The sequence below is a fragment of the Manihot esculenta genome, chromosome 4 (assembly GCF_001659605.2).
Source record: "Manihot esculenta cultivar AM560-2 chromosome 4, M.esculenta_v8, whole genome shotgun sequence".
NCBI classification, from domain to species: domain Eukaryota; kingdom Viridiplantae; phylum Streptophyta; class Magnoliopsida; order Malpighiales; family Euphorbiaceae; genus Manihot; species Manihot esculenta.
The window spans coordinates 14,167,093-14,186,271 of NC_035164.2; the positions used below are offsets into that span (position 1 = coordinate 14,167,093).

General features: G+C 30.6%; 1 long non-coding RNA gene across 5 annotated transcripts in view; it reads left to right on the forward strand.

Moving 5' to 3' along the window:
* Positions 1-203: 203 nt before the first annotated feature.
* Positions 204-19,179, forward strand: part of LOC122723533 — a 43,259-nt gene continuing 24,283 nt past the window's right edge. Inside the window, exons 1-4 of one of the 5 annotated variants that reach the window (XR_006350465.1) lie at positions 204-636; positions 912-993; positions 2,452-2,555; positions 17,762-17,909. This is a non-coding gene — a long non-coding RNA (uncharacterized LOC122723533). Of the gene's footprint in view, positions 637-911; positions 994-2,451; positions 2,661-14,979; positions 15,336-17,761; positions 17,910-19,179 lie in introns of those variants that run through there. The other 4 variants (XR_006350467.1, XR_006350464.1, XR_006350466.1 and 1 more) reach the window with 4 other exon arrangements.

Here is a 19,179-nt window from a genome sequence, read left to right on the forward strand (position 1 = left end):
TCGCAAGGACAAATTGATACTTTTAGCTATTTTTTGTACGTTCATCACTCTCTTATAAATGAGGACAAATAAATTTTATTATTATTATTATTATTTTTTTCACTCATTTAAATATGAAGAGATTTTTTTTTAATTTTCTTTCTCTTCCCATTTCTATCCAAACAAAGTGTTAATTGGGAAATTTTGTTTTTAACAAAATATATTATTAAGGCACAAATGCAGATGGCTACAGAAATATTGACAGGCAAAAACCGCTCCTTCAAAGCTCGTATGTCCCCTGGTGATAGCCGGAGAACTGCCCAATCTCTCTCCTCCATGCAACTGGCGAGCAAACCAACAAAACCACTACACTCACCAAAACCATCGTTTTCTCTTTTGAAATCTCTTTCAGGGAAAAAAAAAGAAAAAAGAAATCTCTTTCTTTCTCCTCTAAAACCTCACCTGCAATGGCTTTCTTCTCATTTGGGCTATACCATCTCCAACCAACCAATTTAAGAAACAATCCGTCCGCTTTCCTTCTTCCCTTAATCTGTCTTCACTTCATTCTCAGTTTTGTTTGGCTTTATCTCCACTTAGATTAGGTTCAAGATTGCTTGGCAGTGGTCTTCTTGCAAGAGCTGAAGATAAACAAAATAGGTACTTTTGGTTCCTCTCTTCGCCATATAGTTTTTGCTTTCCCTCCCGCGATTACATTATAGGTACTTTTGGTTCCTCTCTTCTCTCTCTGTTCTTCCTCTGTGTCTGTATCTCCCTCAAACCCTTCGATTCGATCCAATCTGAGAAGCCTATGTGAATCTTTATCGTAATTTGGGGAAATCTAGGGTTTTTGCTTCTGAGTTTTGTTTCATTTTCTCGTGATGTGTTGGTAAATTGTTGATTGGAGATTGTTTTTATGATTGTTCGGGCGTTAGGGTTTGAGGATCTGAGTAAGGTTACGTGTTAAGTGGGCGTTTTTTTTGGTAAATTCAAAGATGTTTTGGCGTGGCGTCGCCGGTGAGTGCTTTTTTTTTCTTTTTCATTTCTTGAATTGTTTCTTTCATTCTTGATTCGCATCACGTATTTATGAATGCATCTTCGTGTTAGTTTAGCTTTTTTGTTTCCTTATTGTCCCTTTTTTTTTTCCTTCCTGGTTGCTGGGGAGTGTGGAAAAATAGAAGCAAATGGATATTTTGAATTCCAGTGGTTTACTGTGTCTCGGACCCATCGTAGACTGAAACTTTTGTCTGATTCATATGTATAACGTATTTCCCTTTTCTTTAACGGAGGTGGCGCTGGGTGGGGAAGGTTGATCATACATTTTGAATTTTTTTTAAGGCAAACTAATAATTTTCTTTCACTAGATTTGTTAAAACGAAGAAGTAGCTACTTAGGGGGATCAGGTGTGCCATGTTGCCCACCTCATCCATGGGTAGCCTTCAACGCCCAATGTAATAATGGCAGTAAAACGAGACCAAATCAACTTGAAATTCTTTTTATCCAATGCATTCACACGCAAATGTTTTGGATGTTCTAGGAAGAAAACTGTGTTTCTATAAATTGTTGACACTTTAGACCTTTTGCTGATAGAGTTACACGTTTTGAAGTTGGTTTTCTTGGAACATGCTTCCTTGAATTTCTAAGGTTTCCAATTTCAGAAATTCATAATGTGATGCTGTACTTGTTTAACGACTTTGAAATTTGAAGGCATTATAATTGGAATATTGGAGATTGTACCTTCTTAAAATCTTAATTTATTAGCGGTGTGCATCTGGGGATTGTAAAGTCAGCATGATGAAAAGTCAAACTGCATTACTCTTTGTGATCACAGTATATGGGATAAGACCTCTGTTGGGAGTCACTATCATTTGTAAATTGTTATTGATCTGCTAGTGCTAACCACAATATTCATGTCTTTGCTGTTTGGACTTAAGTCTCACGCTCTCACTTTTGGTTGCATATCTATGTATAACATGGATACAACTGATTAACCACCTCTATCTTTTGGCGTGTGGGGGTGGGGGACCATGCTTGTGTGCCCACGATAAAAAGAATACTATAGAACTTCTTCTGTTATCCACACACACAGGAGTTAGGATATGGCGGTCGCTGGCACTTTGGGTGTGCTCACCATTATCTACTTTTGACATCTTTCTCTGTGTCTTATGTTATTCAGTTTATCTCTTCTGAGTGATGTAATTATCAGTCTGCCTGAGTCAACTCTGTGAAACTTGTGTAATCCAATGTCCTTTTTGTAACCCTAAATGCTTGAAAGCCCTTCTTGCTCTTAACTGTGAAGTTTGGATGATTGGATCCCTTGTTTTGTTTAGTATTATGAATTTTGGTTTGGCTTTTGTAATTTATTTGATAGTTGCCTAATTTTCTGTACTTACCATTTTATGTTTGGATGTGTTGTATAAATGCAAAGGGTGAGTCTTAAAATTTTTTTGTTGGATAATTTTGTGAATGTTTAAGGTGGAGACAATTTTGGACAAGGACAACTTTACACTCGAGGAGCTGCTTGATGAGGATGAAATTATTCAAGAATGCAAAGCTCTAAATGGACGTCTTATCAATTGGTAATGTCTTTTTATGGCTAATTGCTCTGTGCTTCTCCTTGCTTTTTCTATAAAAGTTCTCTTTAAGAATTTTGTTAATTGAGGAGATTTTTGTAATTTATTTATTGAAATTATATTTAAATAGAATTATAAATAAGTAAAATAGAATTATAAACAAGTAAAATTTAAAATTTAAATTAATCAAATATATTTAATTAGAAATTTAAATTTAAATATTTTATATAGTATACTTTTTTTAATTTGAAAAAGAGCGTTTTAATTTTTTAATGACTCTGTCTTTAAACAATGTAAATTTAAATTAATCAATATATTTAATATAAATTTAATTTTATATGAAAATAATTTTAATAACTATTAAATTTGTATAAATTAAATTAAAATGAATATATGAATTTAAATTATAAAAAAAAACTTAATTTAATTATTATCAAATTTATCTAATATTAAGTGTAAGCTCTATATATATTAAATGGCTCACATTAGCAAGTGATCCAAAACCAATGAGTTTTATCTTTTTAATATACATTAAATAAACGCAAATAGAAGCCAATTAGAGATAGTCTAATTTCATCTTTTTGTATTTAAAGAGTAGAGAGCAGGTGCTTCAGTGTACTTTTTAGGGCTAATGGTATAAAATATTATGAACTTTGCACGCTCTGTTGATTGTGTTGCTTATGTGGGGTTGAGAACTTGAGATGGAATACAAGTAGACAACACAGACTCATTTGTAATTCCTTTCTCACTATTGACACTTGATATAATGAAAGTTGTACAAATATGGCAAGTACATAATAGATATGTGGGTTGTAATTAATATTGCATGAGAAGAACTTTATATTGGTATAATTATTAGAAGCATTGATCTGAGTTGAAAATTGTGTTTGTGATTGAATGAAGTTTGGGGGTTAAAGGTTGAGAGTTCATTGAAGTGAAATTTTATTATTCATAGATGGAATTAGAACCAGTTTAGGATGGAGACTCTAGAGTATTTTTGGTAGGAAAAAATGTCATGAAATACATGACAACAATTAATTGCAAAAATAAGAGAAGCACCACGGAACGTGACATCTCCATTTCGGTTAGTTAAATAATCTTATAGGGGTGTTGCAGTTAGTGGTATTAGAGCTAACGTTTAGGCCGTTCTAGGTATTTAGGAGAAGGAACAAGTATAAGCAAATGTATATACCTTATAAGTTAAGGTCAGGATACAACTCTACTATAGGTTTTTGTAAGTTGTCTAAGAATGTTATTTGACATTCAATATGTGTTAGAAGATAGAGGTGATAGTCTAAAGTCGTGATCGCAATAATCTATTCAATGTTACAAATGTGTGTATTGTAAGCTGCAGATTACATTATGGACATTGGAGCATTGAGTGGAAATTGTGTGCATCGCTTTTAAGAATCTGCTAGGATATGGTAGATGCCTTATATCTGATGCAGTTGTATCATGACAAGTTTCTAATTGCTATAAAGTGACTTCTAATAAAAGTTTATATCCTTTTAAAATAAAATACTAGAGACATCAGCAATAAGGTATAGGAAAATTCTACGATAGCGACAATGAACTCGAAAAACATAATTGTTTTTGTGTTGTTTCTCATTAAAAAGAGGAATTTTATAAACATTATGATATAAGAGAAATGAAAAAAAGGAGAGCCATGATTAGATGAAATAGGCTAGAACATGTCAGTGACCAATCATCTTGTTCACTTTTTACTGTAATGATTGTTTGATATCGAAACATAGTCATAACCTTTGAGGGAAATAAATTTGGATTATCATAATACCAGATTGAAGGGTTTTAAAGAAAGATTAATTATTTATAGGATTATAGATAAAAATAAAGCCACAAAAGAAATCATTGAATTAGCTAAGATATAGGAGAACAATTTTCATAAAGGGACCATGAGTGAATTAGATCCTTAATATTGTCAAAACTTGTCTATAACTTAGGATAAAAGCATACAGAAGTACCTAAAATGAATAACTTGGAAAGCTTGTCAAAGAAACGGCAATTAGCATGCTAATAGGTGCAATTTATGATATAAAACAACACTTGAAAGGCAGTGTCACAGTCTAGATATAAAATGCAAGTTGGCATTTAAAGTTATAAAGTATAGACGAAGTGTCGCAACTACCCAAAATCCTCATTCACTAGCGGACTAAATGAAATTGTTGTTTGAAAAAAAAAAGGATAATGGCATAAAAAAATCCGAAATTTTATTGCTTGGCACAATAAATTAGGATTTAAAATATTTAGCGATTCTTTTCAAATTTGAATTGAAAGTGGGGAGCATCTGTCGGTAGCAAGCCACATTGTATTTTTTCATTACTTGACGGTGGACTCTATGCTACACCTTGAATAACCAAGGTGAGACATTAATTCTCGTCCTTCGCACAAAAAATTAGTCTTCTCGCTTCACTACCATTTTGGCCTCAAAAAAGGAGATATTGCCTTCGTTCTTTCTCCTAACTCTATTCACCTTTCGATCCTTTATTTCTATATCTTCTCTCTCGGTGTCGTTACCTCTCCTTAGAAATCAAATATCTTTAAACCTGAGATTCTTCACCAAATTCAGCTGTCGAAACCTGTAATTGGGTTCGTCACGTCGAATGGTGCTCATTCAATTCCTAATCTCAGAACAATCATACTCGACTCTCCCGAGTTTGAATCGCTAATGATGAGTCTAGCTCACTGTGGAGAAATGGAAGGAAAAAAGGTTTACTAATTGGACCCTGTGACGATTCTCTATCCTCACGGACTACTGGTCGAGTTAATGGAGTGATTTTGACTCATCGAAATTTCACATATATGGTGGCTACAAGTCATGCGGTTTACACGACTCGGATGGCAGCTGCAATTTCCTTTTTCCCGTTGCCTCATTTTCATGTTTATGGTTTGTGTTATTTCGTGACTGCTTTAACTATAGGAGCGGCGGTGGTGTCCATGGTTAAATTTGATATGAAGGCAATGTTGACAGTAATTGAGGAGAGTAAGGTCACTCACGTAGCACAGACTGCACCGGCGGTGGTGCTGATGACTAAGGATCCTAGGTTGTTAGACGACTATGATTTGAGCTCTCTAGATATTGTAGCCTGCAGAGTTGCTTCGCTTAGGAAAAGCGTACTTAAACTATTTCGGCAATAATTTCCAAATTTGACTTTAAGTCAGGTTAGTTAGACACCAAACTTGGATTTTTAGCATTAACCGGTGGTTAATTTCTCACATTGGTTATTCAATGTGTAGCGTATGATCCACCGTTAAGTAATAAAAAAAAATATATAAGGAACGTCACGTTAGCCACCGGCAAATGCTCCCCCACTTACATTTCAAATTTGAATTGAATCGCTAAATGTTTTTAAATTCTAAGTTATTGTAGCAAGTAAAATCTTTTTAATTAAAATGCAAAAAATCTTTAAAGGTTTAAATTTTTTATGCCATTATCCAAAAATATATTAATAAATAATGTGGTCACTCAATCCATTATTCCTTTCTCATTGTTGACACTTGGTATCTATGAAGTGTTGATTTGAGTTGAAAATTGTGTTTGTGGTTGAAGGAAGTTTAGGAAAGTTAAGATTGAGAGTTCACTGAATTGAAATTTTATCATTCACAGATGGAATGAGGACCAATATATAGAGGAGACGGTGTCGAATTTTCGATAGGAAAACACCTTTTGATTAAAATTTAAAATCCTCAAAGATTTGGAATATTTATGCCATTGTCCCTAAAAATATTACTAAACAAGACACACTCATTCGCGATTCCGTTCTCACTATTGAAACATGACATAATGAAAATTGTACAAATATGGCATATACATAATAGATATGTGGGTTGTAATTAATATTGCATAAGAATAATTTTGTTTTGGTATAATTATTAAAAGCGTTGATCTGAGTTGAAAATTGTGTTTGTGATTGAATGAAGTTTGGGGGTTAAAGGTTGAGAGTTCATGGAAGTGAAATTTTATTATTCATAGATGGAATTAGAACTAGTTTAGAAAGGAGACTCTATAGTATTTTCAGTAGGAGAAAATGTCATGAAATACATGATAATAGTTGATTGAAAAAATAAGAGAAGCACCACCGAACCTGGCATCTCTATTTCGGTTAGTTAAATAACCTTATAGGGGTGTTGCAGTTAGTGGTATTAGAGCTAATGTTTAGGCCGTTCTAGGTATTAAGGAGAAGGAACAAGTATAAGCAAATGTTTATACGTTATAAGTTAAGGTCAGGATATAACTCTACTATAGGTTTTTGTAAGTTGGCTAAGAATGTTATTTGACATTCAACATGTATTAGAAGATTGGGGTGATAGTCTAAAATCGTGATCGCAATAATCTATTCAATGCTGCAAATGTGTGTATTGTAAGCTGCAGATTACATTATGTACATTGGAGCATTGATTGGAAAGTTTGTGCATCACTTTTAAGAATCTGCTAGGATATGGTAGATGCCTTATATCTGAAGTTGTTTCATGACAAGTTTCTAATTACTATGAAGTGACTTCTAATAAAAGTTTATATCCTTTTAAAATAAAATACTAGAGACATCAGCAATAAGGTATAGAAAAATTCTATGATAGCGATAATGTACTCGAAAAACATATTTGTTTTTTGTGTTGTTTGTAATTAAAAGGAGGAATTTTATATATATTATAATACAAGATAAATGAAAAAAAGGAGAGCCATGAGTAGGTGAAATAGGCTAGAACATGTCAGTGACCAATCTTCTTGTTCACTTTTTAGTGTAACGATTGTTTGATATCGAAACATAGTCATAACCTTTTAGTGGACTCTACACTACACCTTGGATAACCAAGGTGAGATATTAATCCTTGGTTAGTTAAGTTAAAATTCTTAATTGGTGTAGAAAAACATAAAACGCTCTCTTCCATGCCGTCACTCTCTGTCGAATTTATTTTCCCGACTTCGTCCTTCGCACAAAAAATTAGACTTCTCGCTTCACCACCATTTTGGCTTCAGAAAAGTAGATATTGCCTTTGTTCTTTCTCCTAACTCTATTCACCTTTCGATTCTTTATTTCTGTATCTTCTCTCTCGGTGTCGTTAGGTCTCCTTAAGAATCAATTATCTTTAAACATGAGATTCTCCACCAAATTCAGCTGTCAATACCTGCAATTGTGTTCGTAACGTCGAATGCTGCTCGTATAATTCCTAATCTCAAAACAATCGTACTTGAGGGAAGGTTTACCGATTGGACCCTGCGATGTCTCTATCCTCACGGACTACTGGTCGAGTTGATGGAGTGGTTTTGACTCATCGAAATTTCACATGTATAGTGGCTGTAAGTCATGAGGTTTACACGACCTGGATGGCAGCTGCAACTTCCTTTTGCCTTATTTTCATGTTTATGGTTTATGTTATTTCGTGAGGGCTTTAACTATGGGAGCGACGGTGGTGTCCATAGGTAAATTTGATATGAAGACAATGTTGACAGTAATTTAGGAGCGAAAGGTCACTCACGTAGCACAGACTGCACCGGCGGTGGTGCTAATGACTAAGGATCCTAGGTTGTGAGACGGCTATGATTTGAGCTCTCTAGATGTTGGAGACTATAGCGTTGCTTCGCTTAGGAAAAGCATAGTTGAATTGTTCCGGCAACAATTTCCAAATTTGACTTTAAGTCAGGTTAGTTAAATACCAAACTTGGATTTTTACCATTAACTGGCAGTTAATTTCTCACATTGGTTATTCAATGTGTAGCGTATGATCCACCGTTAAGTAATAAAAAAATACAGATGGAACGTTACTTTAGCCACTGGCAAATGCTCTCCCACTTACATTTCAAATTTGAATTGAATCGCTAAATGTTTTTAAATTCTAAGTTATTGTAGCAAGTAAAATATTTTTAATTAAAATGCAAAAAATCTTTAAAGGTTTAAATTTTTTATGCCATTATCCAAAAATATATTAATAAATAATGTGGTCACTCAATCTATTATTCCTTTCTCATTGTTGACACTTGGTATCTATGAAGTGTTGATTTGATTTGAAAATTGTGTTTGTGGTTGAAGGAAGTTTAGGAAAGTTAAGATTGAGAGTTCACTGAATTGAAATTTTATCATTCACAGATGGAATGAGGACCAATATATAGAGGAGACGGTGCCGAATTTTCGATAGGAAAAAACCTTTGGATTAAAACTTAAAATCCTCAAAGATTTGGAATATTTATCCCATTGCTCCGAAAAAATATTACTAAACAAGACACACTCATTCGCGATTCCTTTCTCACTATTGAGACTTGACATATAGAAAATTGTACAAATATGGCATGTACATAATAGATATGTGGGTTGTAATTAATATTGCATGAGAAGAGTTTTATTTTGGTATAATTATTAGAAGAGTTTATCTGAGTTGAAAATTGTGTTTATGATTGAATGACGTTTGGGGGTTAAAGGTTGAGAGTTTATTGAAGTGAAATTTTATTATTCATAGATGAAATTAGAACCAGTTTAGAAAGGAGACTCTAGAGTATTTTCGGTAGGAAAAATATCATGAAATACATGATAATAGTTAATTGAAAAAATAAGAGAAGCACCACGAAACGTGACATCTCCATTTCGGTTAGTTAAATAACCTTATAGGAGTGTTGCAGTTAGTGGTATTAGAGCTAACGTTTAGGCCGTTCTAGGTATTAAGGAGAAGGAACAAGTATAAGCAAATGTATATACCTTATAAGTTAAGGTCAGGATATAACTCTACTATAGGTTTTTGTAAGTTGGCTAAGAATGTTATTTGACATTCAACATGTATTAGAAGATAAAAGTCGTGATCGCAATAATCTATTCAATGCTGCAAATGTGTGTATTGTAAGCTGCAGATTACATTATGTACATTGGAGCATTGATTGGAAAGTTTGTGCATCACTTTTAAGAATCTGCTAGGATATGGTAGATGCCTTATATCTGATGCAGTTGTTTCATGACAAGTTTCTAATTACTATGAAGTGACTTCTAATAAAAGTTTATATCCTTTTAAAATAAAATACTAGAGACATCAGCAATAAGGTATAGAAAAATTCTATGATAGCGACAATGTACTCGAAAAACATATTTGTTTTTTGTGTTGTTTGTAATTAAAAGGAGGCATTTTATATATATTATAATACAAGAGAAATGAAAAAAGGAGAGCCATGAGTGGGTGAAATAGGCTAGAACGTGTCAGTGACCAATCTTCTTGTTCACTTTTTAGCGTAACGATTGTTTGATATCGAAACAAAGTCATAACCTTTTAGGGAAATAAATTTGAATTATCATAATACAAAATCGAAGGGTTGTAAAGAAAGATTAATTAGCTAAACATTATGTAAAAGTGGATTGAAGATACAAGAAGAATACACACATAAAATAAGTGATAGTTATAAGATGGTAGGTATGATTAAGGGGTTAGTTTAGATAGTTATTGTTTATTAAAAGTTTATCTGTTATATTGGTGATATAATTAGATTTTAAACGCTTTAATCGGTACAAGTAATTATTATTGATGATTATATTGATATTTGTTTATATATAAATTTGTGTGTGTATATATATATATATATACATGTTTTGAATATTGATATCTAGTTTCTTAATAATATTGTGCAAAATATAGCTATGAAAATATAATTATTTATGTTTTCTTAGTTATTTACTGGATTCTAAATATAATGTGATAATGTGGTTGATTATTAGCTAGAATAAATTATGTTAGTATAAACTTTATGTTATTATCTATTGTTAAGAGCTACGTAGACCTGATCCTCTATTGGAGGTACGTAGGCAGCCTTCGGGTGCGGTCCAAAGATAATAAATGTTAAGACTTTAATTAGCAAATAGCAACGGTGTAAATTCAAGCTATATTAGTAGATTTTCAAGTCGAATAAATTACTTAATGAAAATTTAATAAGTTTAGTATAACTAAAATAATTAGCATGCAAATAATAATATTTATAAGATTATAGATAAAAGTAAAGCCACAAAAGAAATCACTGAATTAGCTAAGATATAGGAGAGCAATTTTCATAAAGAGACCATGAGTGAATTAGACCCTTAATATTGCAAAACTTGACTATAACATAGAGTAGGAGCATACTGAAGTACCTAAAATGAATAACTTGGAAAGCTTGTCAAAAAAAGGCAATTGGCATGCCAATAGGTGTAATTTATGATATAAAACAACACTTGAAAGGCAGTGTCACAGTCTAGATATAAAACGTAAGTTGGCATTAGAAGTTATAAGGCATAGACGAAGTGTCGCAGCTACCCCAAATCCTCATTCACTAGCAGACTAAATTAAATTGTTGCTTGAAGGAAAAAGGATAATGGCATAAAAAATCCAAAATTTTATTTCTTGGCACAATGAATTAAGATTTAAAAATATTTGGCGATTCTTTCCAAATTTGAATTGAAAGTGGGGGAGCATCTATCGGTAGCAGGCCATATTGTATTTTTTTATTACTTGACGGTGGACTCTACGCTACACCTTGGATAACCAATGTGAGATATTAATCCTTGGTTTGTTAAGTTAAAATTCTTAATTGGTGTAGAAAAACATAAAACGCTCTCTTCGATGCCGTCACTCTCTGTCGAATTTATTTTTCCGACTTCGTCCTTCGCACAAAAAATTAGACTTCTCGCTTCACCACCATTTTGGCTTCAGAAAAGTAGATATTGCCTTTGTTCTTTCTCCTAACTCTATTCACCTTTCGATTCTTTATTTCTGTATCTTCTCTCTCGGTGTCGTTAGGTCTCCTTAAGAATCAATTATCTTTAAACATGAGATTCTCCACCAAATTCAGCTGTCAATACCTGCAATTGTGTTCGTAACGTCGAATGCTGCTCGTATAATTCCTAATCTCAAAACAATCGTACTTGAGGGAAGGTTTACCGATTGGACCCTGCGATGTCTCTATCCTCACGGACTACTGGTCGAGTTGATGGAGTGGTTTTGACTTATCGAAATTTCACATGTATAGTGGCTGTAAGTCATGAGGTTTACACGACCTGGATGGCAGCTGCAACTTCCTTTTGCCTTATTTTCATGTTTATGGTTTATGTTATTTCGTGAGGGCTTTAACTATGGGAGCGACGGTGGTGTCCATAGGTAAATTTGATATGAAGACAATGTTGACAGTAATTTTGGAGCGAAAGGTGACTCACGTAGCACAGACTGCACCGGCGGTGGTGCTGATGACTAAGGATCCTAGGTTGTGAGACGGCTATGATTTGAGCTCTCTAGATGTTGGAGACTATAGCGTTGCTTCGCTTAGGAAAAGCATAGTTGAATTGTTCCGGCAACAATTTCCAAATTTGACTTTAAGTCAGGTTAGTTAAACACCAAACTTGGATTTTTACCATTAACTTGCAGTTAATTTCTCACATTGGTTATTCAATGTGTAGCGTATGATCCACCGTTAAGTAATAAAAAAATACAGATGGAACGTTACTTTAGCCACCGGCAAATGCTCTCCCACTTACATTTCAAATTTGAATTGAATTGCTAAATGTTTTTAAATTCTAAGTTATTGTAACAAGTAACATCTTTTTAATTAAAATGCAAAAAATCTTTAAAAGTTTAAATTTTTTATGCCATTATCCAAAAATATATTAATAAATAATGTGGTCACTCAATCCATTATTCCTTTCTCATTGTTGACACTTGGTATCTATGAAGTGTTGATTTGATTTGAAAATTGTGTTTGTGGTTGAAGGAAGTTTAGGAAAGTTAAGATTGAGAGTTCACTGAATTGAAATTTTATCATTCACAAATGGAATGAGGACCAATATATAGAGGAGACGGTGCCGAATTTTCGATAGGAAAAAACCTTTGGATTAAAACTTAAAATCCTCAAAGATTTGGAATATTTATCCCATTGCTCCGAAAAAATATTACTAAACAAGACACACTCATTCGCGATTCCTTTCTCACTATTGAGACTTGACATATAGAAAATTGTATAAATATGGCATGTACATAATAGATATGTGGGTTGTAATTAATATTGCATGAGAAGAGTTTATTTTGGTATAATTATTAGAAAGGGCATTATGGAGCAAGCTGAATTCAAACAGGCGCGGTCATAATGATCCTTGGTGTTTACCCCCTCGACAGTTGGGGCAATAACTGCCGAGAAGGTAAAGGGGCAATTGATGACCGCTGGGTTTCTCCACCCCGGTCAAAGGCCAAGCCCGCGAGAAAGGCTCATCATCCGAAAGCCCACACATCCTCTGCACTGACAGGTCCGGCCCATTCGATCCTCGATACCAGGCCCCCTCTGAATTTCTCAGCCAGGTCGGCCCAGCCTTCACTGCTCCACGGGCCGGCCCCCTTTGGGCCCAGCTTTGTTCCTATCTTCCGGCCTAGCCCGGAATCAGGAGGAAGATTCATCCACCTGCCTTGTAGGTCCATATACACACGAACAGGGAGAATCAAAGGCCATTACGCATAGAGCAGAGATCTGATTCCCTCGTATGCCCGTATCAACGTAGCAGGGACAGGTGGACCAATGATAGACGTTCTGTTAGCACGTCACTAGCAGACAAAAGGAAACATATAAAAGGGGAAATATTCTCCTCTATGTAGAAGTTTTTCCAGTTTTACAGAACCTATTGTAAACCCTATTTTCTGGATCTCAGATCATCAAAATATAATTAATTTAAATAGAAAATCAATCTAACCCATTAAATTAAATTTTTTATAATATTAATAAATTCTTACATTATTTTAAATTAAAGAAAATAGTGAATAAATAGAATGTTAATATAATAATAATATAAGTTTTTAGTTGCTATAAATAGATATGCAAATTGTAGTTTCATATTAAAAGTTAATTAAGAATTGATATATTAATAGATTTAGTTTATTAAATTTATAAATACTAATTAAAAGTATACATATTTTGTTTATTAATATATAGAATGAGGATTTATTCAGATTGGAAAAAAAAGTAAATAATTGACATTTTAATCAATATTATATGTAAATCTTTATTTAAATAGTAATTTTAAAATATTAAGTTGTTTCTTAGAATTTTATTTAAAATAATAATAAAATAAAACTTAATTATAAATAGAATTAAGTATTTTAAGTCTATATAAATTTTAAAATATTTTAAGTATAAAAATTAAAATAATTAATTAAAATTAAATAATTAATTAAATTTAATCCTGCATATTAATAGAATACTTCATATATAGAATTTATCAATTAATTATTATATACAAATTAATTTTAAGTATAATTTTAATAAATTCTCATTTAAATAGGTTTATACCTACTTTGCTTTGAGATAGATATTTTAAATGGAAAATGTTCTATTTATAAATATTAAAATGTAAACTTCGATTTAATTTTTTAAATCATTGAATAAAAATTAATTATAATAAAATAGAATTCCTAAACGTGGAATTAAAATTCATATTTAATTATAGAATGAAATAATAAAGTGTATTTCAAATAAATTTAACATAAATACAAAATAATTAAAATTAATTTTTGATTAAATAAAATTTAAATATAAATAATTTGATAAAATATAATTAATTTAAATAGAAAATCAACCTAATATTAAATTAAATTTTTTTAAGAATATTAATAAATTCTTATGTTATTTTTGAATCAATCAAAATAGTTATTGTCCTTTTTTTTCTGCTTTTATATAGTATAAATTGTTAGCTGTAAGTTATAATTTTTTATTTAAAATTAATTTATAAATATTAAAATAAAATATCTTTTAATATAATTATCATACTATAATTTGTTTTCAAAAATATAAGCTTCCATTTAATTTTTCAAACTATTAAATAACAAATAATTATAATAAAATAAAAGTCCTAAAAAATAAATTAAAATTCATATTTAATTATAAAAGAAAACAATAAAGTGTATTTCAAATAAATTTAACATAAATATAAAATAATTAAAATTAATCTTTAACAAATTATAATTTAAATATAAATTACTTTAATCGGTTAAAATTTTATTTTGTAAATTTATATTTTTTAATAACTAATTAATAATTTTTAACTATTAAATTATTTTTTAGAATTTAATTTAAAATAATAATAAAATAAAACTTAAATATAAATAGAATAAAAATTATAGAATAGATAGATATAGATTATAGAATTACTAAATAGATAGATAGATGTAGATTATAGATATTATATGTATACTCTCTCTCCCGCTATGGGGTTTCATTTTTCTCTTGTAAATACAAGGTTCTTTAATGATTGTTATGACAGATCTAATCATTATCATTTTTCTATTCTCTATATTTCTCTTTTGTCCCTCTCTCTTTTCATCATTTTTAAATCCTAATTTCAATCATTCTAGTTTCATCTTTTTTTTTAATTTTATTTTTTCTTTTTTCGGCATGACTCAACCACCAAGTGCTAATGATTTGATCATACAGCTTACAGCCCAATTAGATCAGGCGGGATTACAAGGGAGGGTCCTTATTGGTGAGGGATATGACAATACTAATGTAGAGCAACACGGAGAATGGAGATTTTGCGTAGTGGGTCGTCTCTTTTCTGATAGGGCTGTTAACTTTGATGCTTTCCAACATACAATGGCCATTGCTTGGAGACCTGATCCTGGGATGTTTGTCAAAGAACTGGACAATAATGTTTTCATTTTTTAGTTTTTCCATGCCTACGGCATTACAAAGGTTTTGAATGATGGTCCATGAACTACCTAATTAGGAGTAAATTACGTAATCATAGGGATTTGTATAACTAACAGATCTGATATATATTATTTTGTGTACATGTTTATTTTATTTCCTTAGAATAGGATTCCTTCTTTTTTCTCTCCTGATTTTGTATTGTAAATATATCTATATATAACCTCCTTTTCAGAGAAGAATACACAACAACTGAATCATTCACAGATTCCATCGTTCAACAAGATGAAATTACTAAAATTTAGATTTTTAGGTTAACATAATTTTTTTATTGTAATATTAGAAAAATATCACATATTAGTAATTGTTATAGTATATTTTAATTGTTTATAATTAGGTTGATATTGTAAAAATATTTTTTTAAAAATTATCGTATGTTTTACTTGATAAATTAAGTTATAGAGATAACAAAAAGGAAAAAATTTAATAAACTAGTACTTTAAATTTATATGAATGTATATAAAATAAAAATTATATAGAGATATTTAACATAATAAAAAACGAAAAATTTAAAAATAAAATGCTGAAATTTTTTTATATATGCCGATTAAAAATATTTTAATTTGGGTTGAAATTGCTAAAATTTAGATTTTTAAGTTTATATAATTTTTTATTATAATATTAAAAATATATCACATATTATTAATTGTTATTTTATATTTTAATTGTTTATAATTTGGTTGGTACGATAAAAACAATTTTTTAAAAAATTATTATATATTTTGCTTATAAATTAATTGATAGAGATTGAAGTGGGTAAAAAGAAATTTAATAAATAAATAATTTAAATTTATATGGATGCACGTTATAAAAATTATAGAGATATTTAATGTGATTGAAGTGGGTAAAAAGAAATTTAATAAATAAATAATTTAAATTTATATGGATCTACGTTATAAAAACTATAAAGAGATATTTCATGTGATAAAAAATATGAAAATTTTAAAAATAAAATGCTGAAATTTTTTTATATATGATGATTGAAAATATTTTAAATTTAGATGATATTGCAAAAATTCTGATTTTTAAGTTAATATAATTTTTTTGTTGCAATATTAGAAAAATATTATATACTATTAATTATTATCGTAAATTTCAATTGTTTATAATTAGATTGGTATTGTAAAAATATTTTTTTAAAAAATTATTATATATTTTACTTTATAAATTAATTTATATGGATCGAAGTGGATAAAAAAAAATAATAAATAAGTGATTTAGAATTTAATAAATAAGTTGTTTAAATTTACATGAATATAAGTTGAAAAAATTATATAAAAATATTTAATGTGATAAAAAAATATATAATTTTTTATTGTAATATTAGAAAAATATCACATATTATTTTAATGGTTTATAATTAGGTTGGTATTTTAAAAATATTTTTTTAAAATATATTTCTTTACTAATATTTAATTAAGTGATATTTTTTATTACAATATTAAAAAAATATCACATATTATTAATTGTTACAGTATATTTAAATCATTTATAAAATTTAAGTTTTATATTAATTTTTATTACAATATTAAAAAAAATCACATATTATTAATGGTTATCGTATATTTTAATTATTTATAATTAGATTGGTATTGTAAAAATATTTTTTTAAAAAAATATTATACCGTTTATCTAATAAAGGATAAAAAAATTAATAAATAAATACTTTAAATTTATATGAATGTATGTTGAAAAAATTATATCGAGATATTTAACGTGATAAAAAATACAAAAATTTTAAAAATAAAATGCTGAAATTTTTTTATATATGTTGATTGGAAATATTTTAAGTTGGGGATGAAATTGCTAAAATTTATATTTTTAAGTTTATATAATTATTTTATTGCAATATTAGAAGAATATCACATATTATTAATTGTTATCCTATATTTTAATTGTTTATAATTAGGTTGTTGGGGTAAAAATATTTTTTTTAAAAATTATTATATATTTTACTTGATAAATTAATTTATAGGGATGAAAGTGGATAAAAGAATTTAACAAATAAGTTGTTTAAATTTATATGAATATACGTTGAAAAAGTTATATAAAAATATTTAATGTGCTCAATGAAAATATTATTTTAAGTTTGAATAAAATTACTAAAATTTAGATTTTTACGTTAATATAATTTTTTATTACAATATTAGAAAAATATCACATATTATTAATTGTTATTGTATATTTTAATTGTTTAGAATTAGGTTGATATTGTAAAAATATTTTTTAAAAAAATATTATATATTTTGCCTGATAAATTAATTTATAGGGATAAAAATGAAAAAAAAATTAATAAATTAGTGTTTTAAATTTATATACATATTAAATAAAAATTATATATAGATATTTAACTTGATAAAAAAATATAAAAATTGTAAAAATAAATTCATGAAATTTTTTTATATATGTTGATCGAAAATATTTTAAGTCGGGTTGATATTGTTAAAATTTAGATTTTTAAGTTTTTATAATTTTTTTATTGCAATTGATAACCGCCTGATTTTCCTAGCCCAGGAATAAGGACGGATCCAAAAGAAGACCACAAGTCCAAAACCCGTCAGACCATATGCTCGAAAGACGGCCCGATTTCACAAGCCCAGAACAGCAACGCAGGGCAATTCGGATTAGATACGAGCACAGGCCCAATAGGGAAGCAGGCCCAGTCACTCACCAACCCTGTTCGCACGCGTGACAGGGAGAATTAAATGGCCGCTTGGCATAGAGAAGGGGTCTGACACGTCCGTACGTACAGGCCTGAGTGACATGGACAGGTAGCACTATAGACTAGGGGTCTTCTCTCTTTTTAGGGCTCTCTCGTCTGGAGGCTCAGAGGGCTTCTTCTTCCTTCTCCTTCCTGGACTCCATTTTTATTTTCTCTCTGCAACTCTTGCCTAAATATACTACTTTAATTCATGAAATCTGACTTGAACATCGGAGGGTCTCCATCGGGGAATCCCCGGTAGACCCCTGACCGTTTTTCCTTGTTTTGCAAGTCCTTTCATCAGATAGAACATTGAGAGACCCATTTGATGGACCCATATGATGGACCAAGAAGGAAGCCAGATCTATCATGGACTAAGAGGAGAAAAAGATTTATGAAATGGCGCCGTCTGTGCGAAACGAAGGAGATCTTTTCGTCACCGGAGTTCCTAAATCCACCCATTGAGATCCACATGAAGGTATGAAACCTTATGCGAAAAGAAAGCTGGAGATTTACAATAACCCAGCTAAATAACCTAGCTGAAAAGAAAGATCCAGCTGGTTCACGAATATCTTGATAGTCTTTTAGATAGTTTATTTTAACATTTATTGAATTTTATTACTACTAACCTTTTCTTTGAGATCTGACGAAGTGAAACTTCAGATGATGTGTATATTTATTGAAATTGTGAGGTCGGCCGTGTATATGTTGTAAATGTGAGATGTGCAGGTCGGCTGTAAAGTCCCAGATCAGCAAGTTAGAGAAAAAATTAATAAATAAAAATAAGCGAGGTCGGACTAGCATTTCAGGTCGAGTAGGGCACAATCCATAGTCATCTAACTTGATTACACAGCAGCGCCCCTCAAATATCGGGACAACATGGAGACAATAAGAAATGATCAAATGTCCGGGTTGATCGAGGTGGATGAACTTGGACTCTGTATGTCGCCCCACTTGAAGACGAGGTGAGCTGAAATACCCCGGTCGGCATAGTCAGCATTAGTCCGTCTGATCGTCGAGAGGACGACTGATCAAGCACCACTAGTAGGACCATCAATGGTTTCACTGGACAAAGCATCGAAAAGACACTTGATCAAAGCATTGTCTGATCTGCGTGGTCAAGCACGTAGATCAGACACTCAAGGTCTGGACAGGTCAGTTGGGTTATGAGGTCAGCAATCCTTCAACCTTTGATTGAACAGGCCTGCCTTAGTACCAGGACGCTT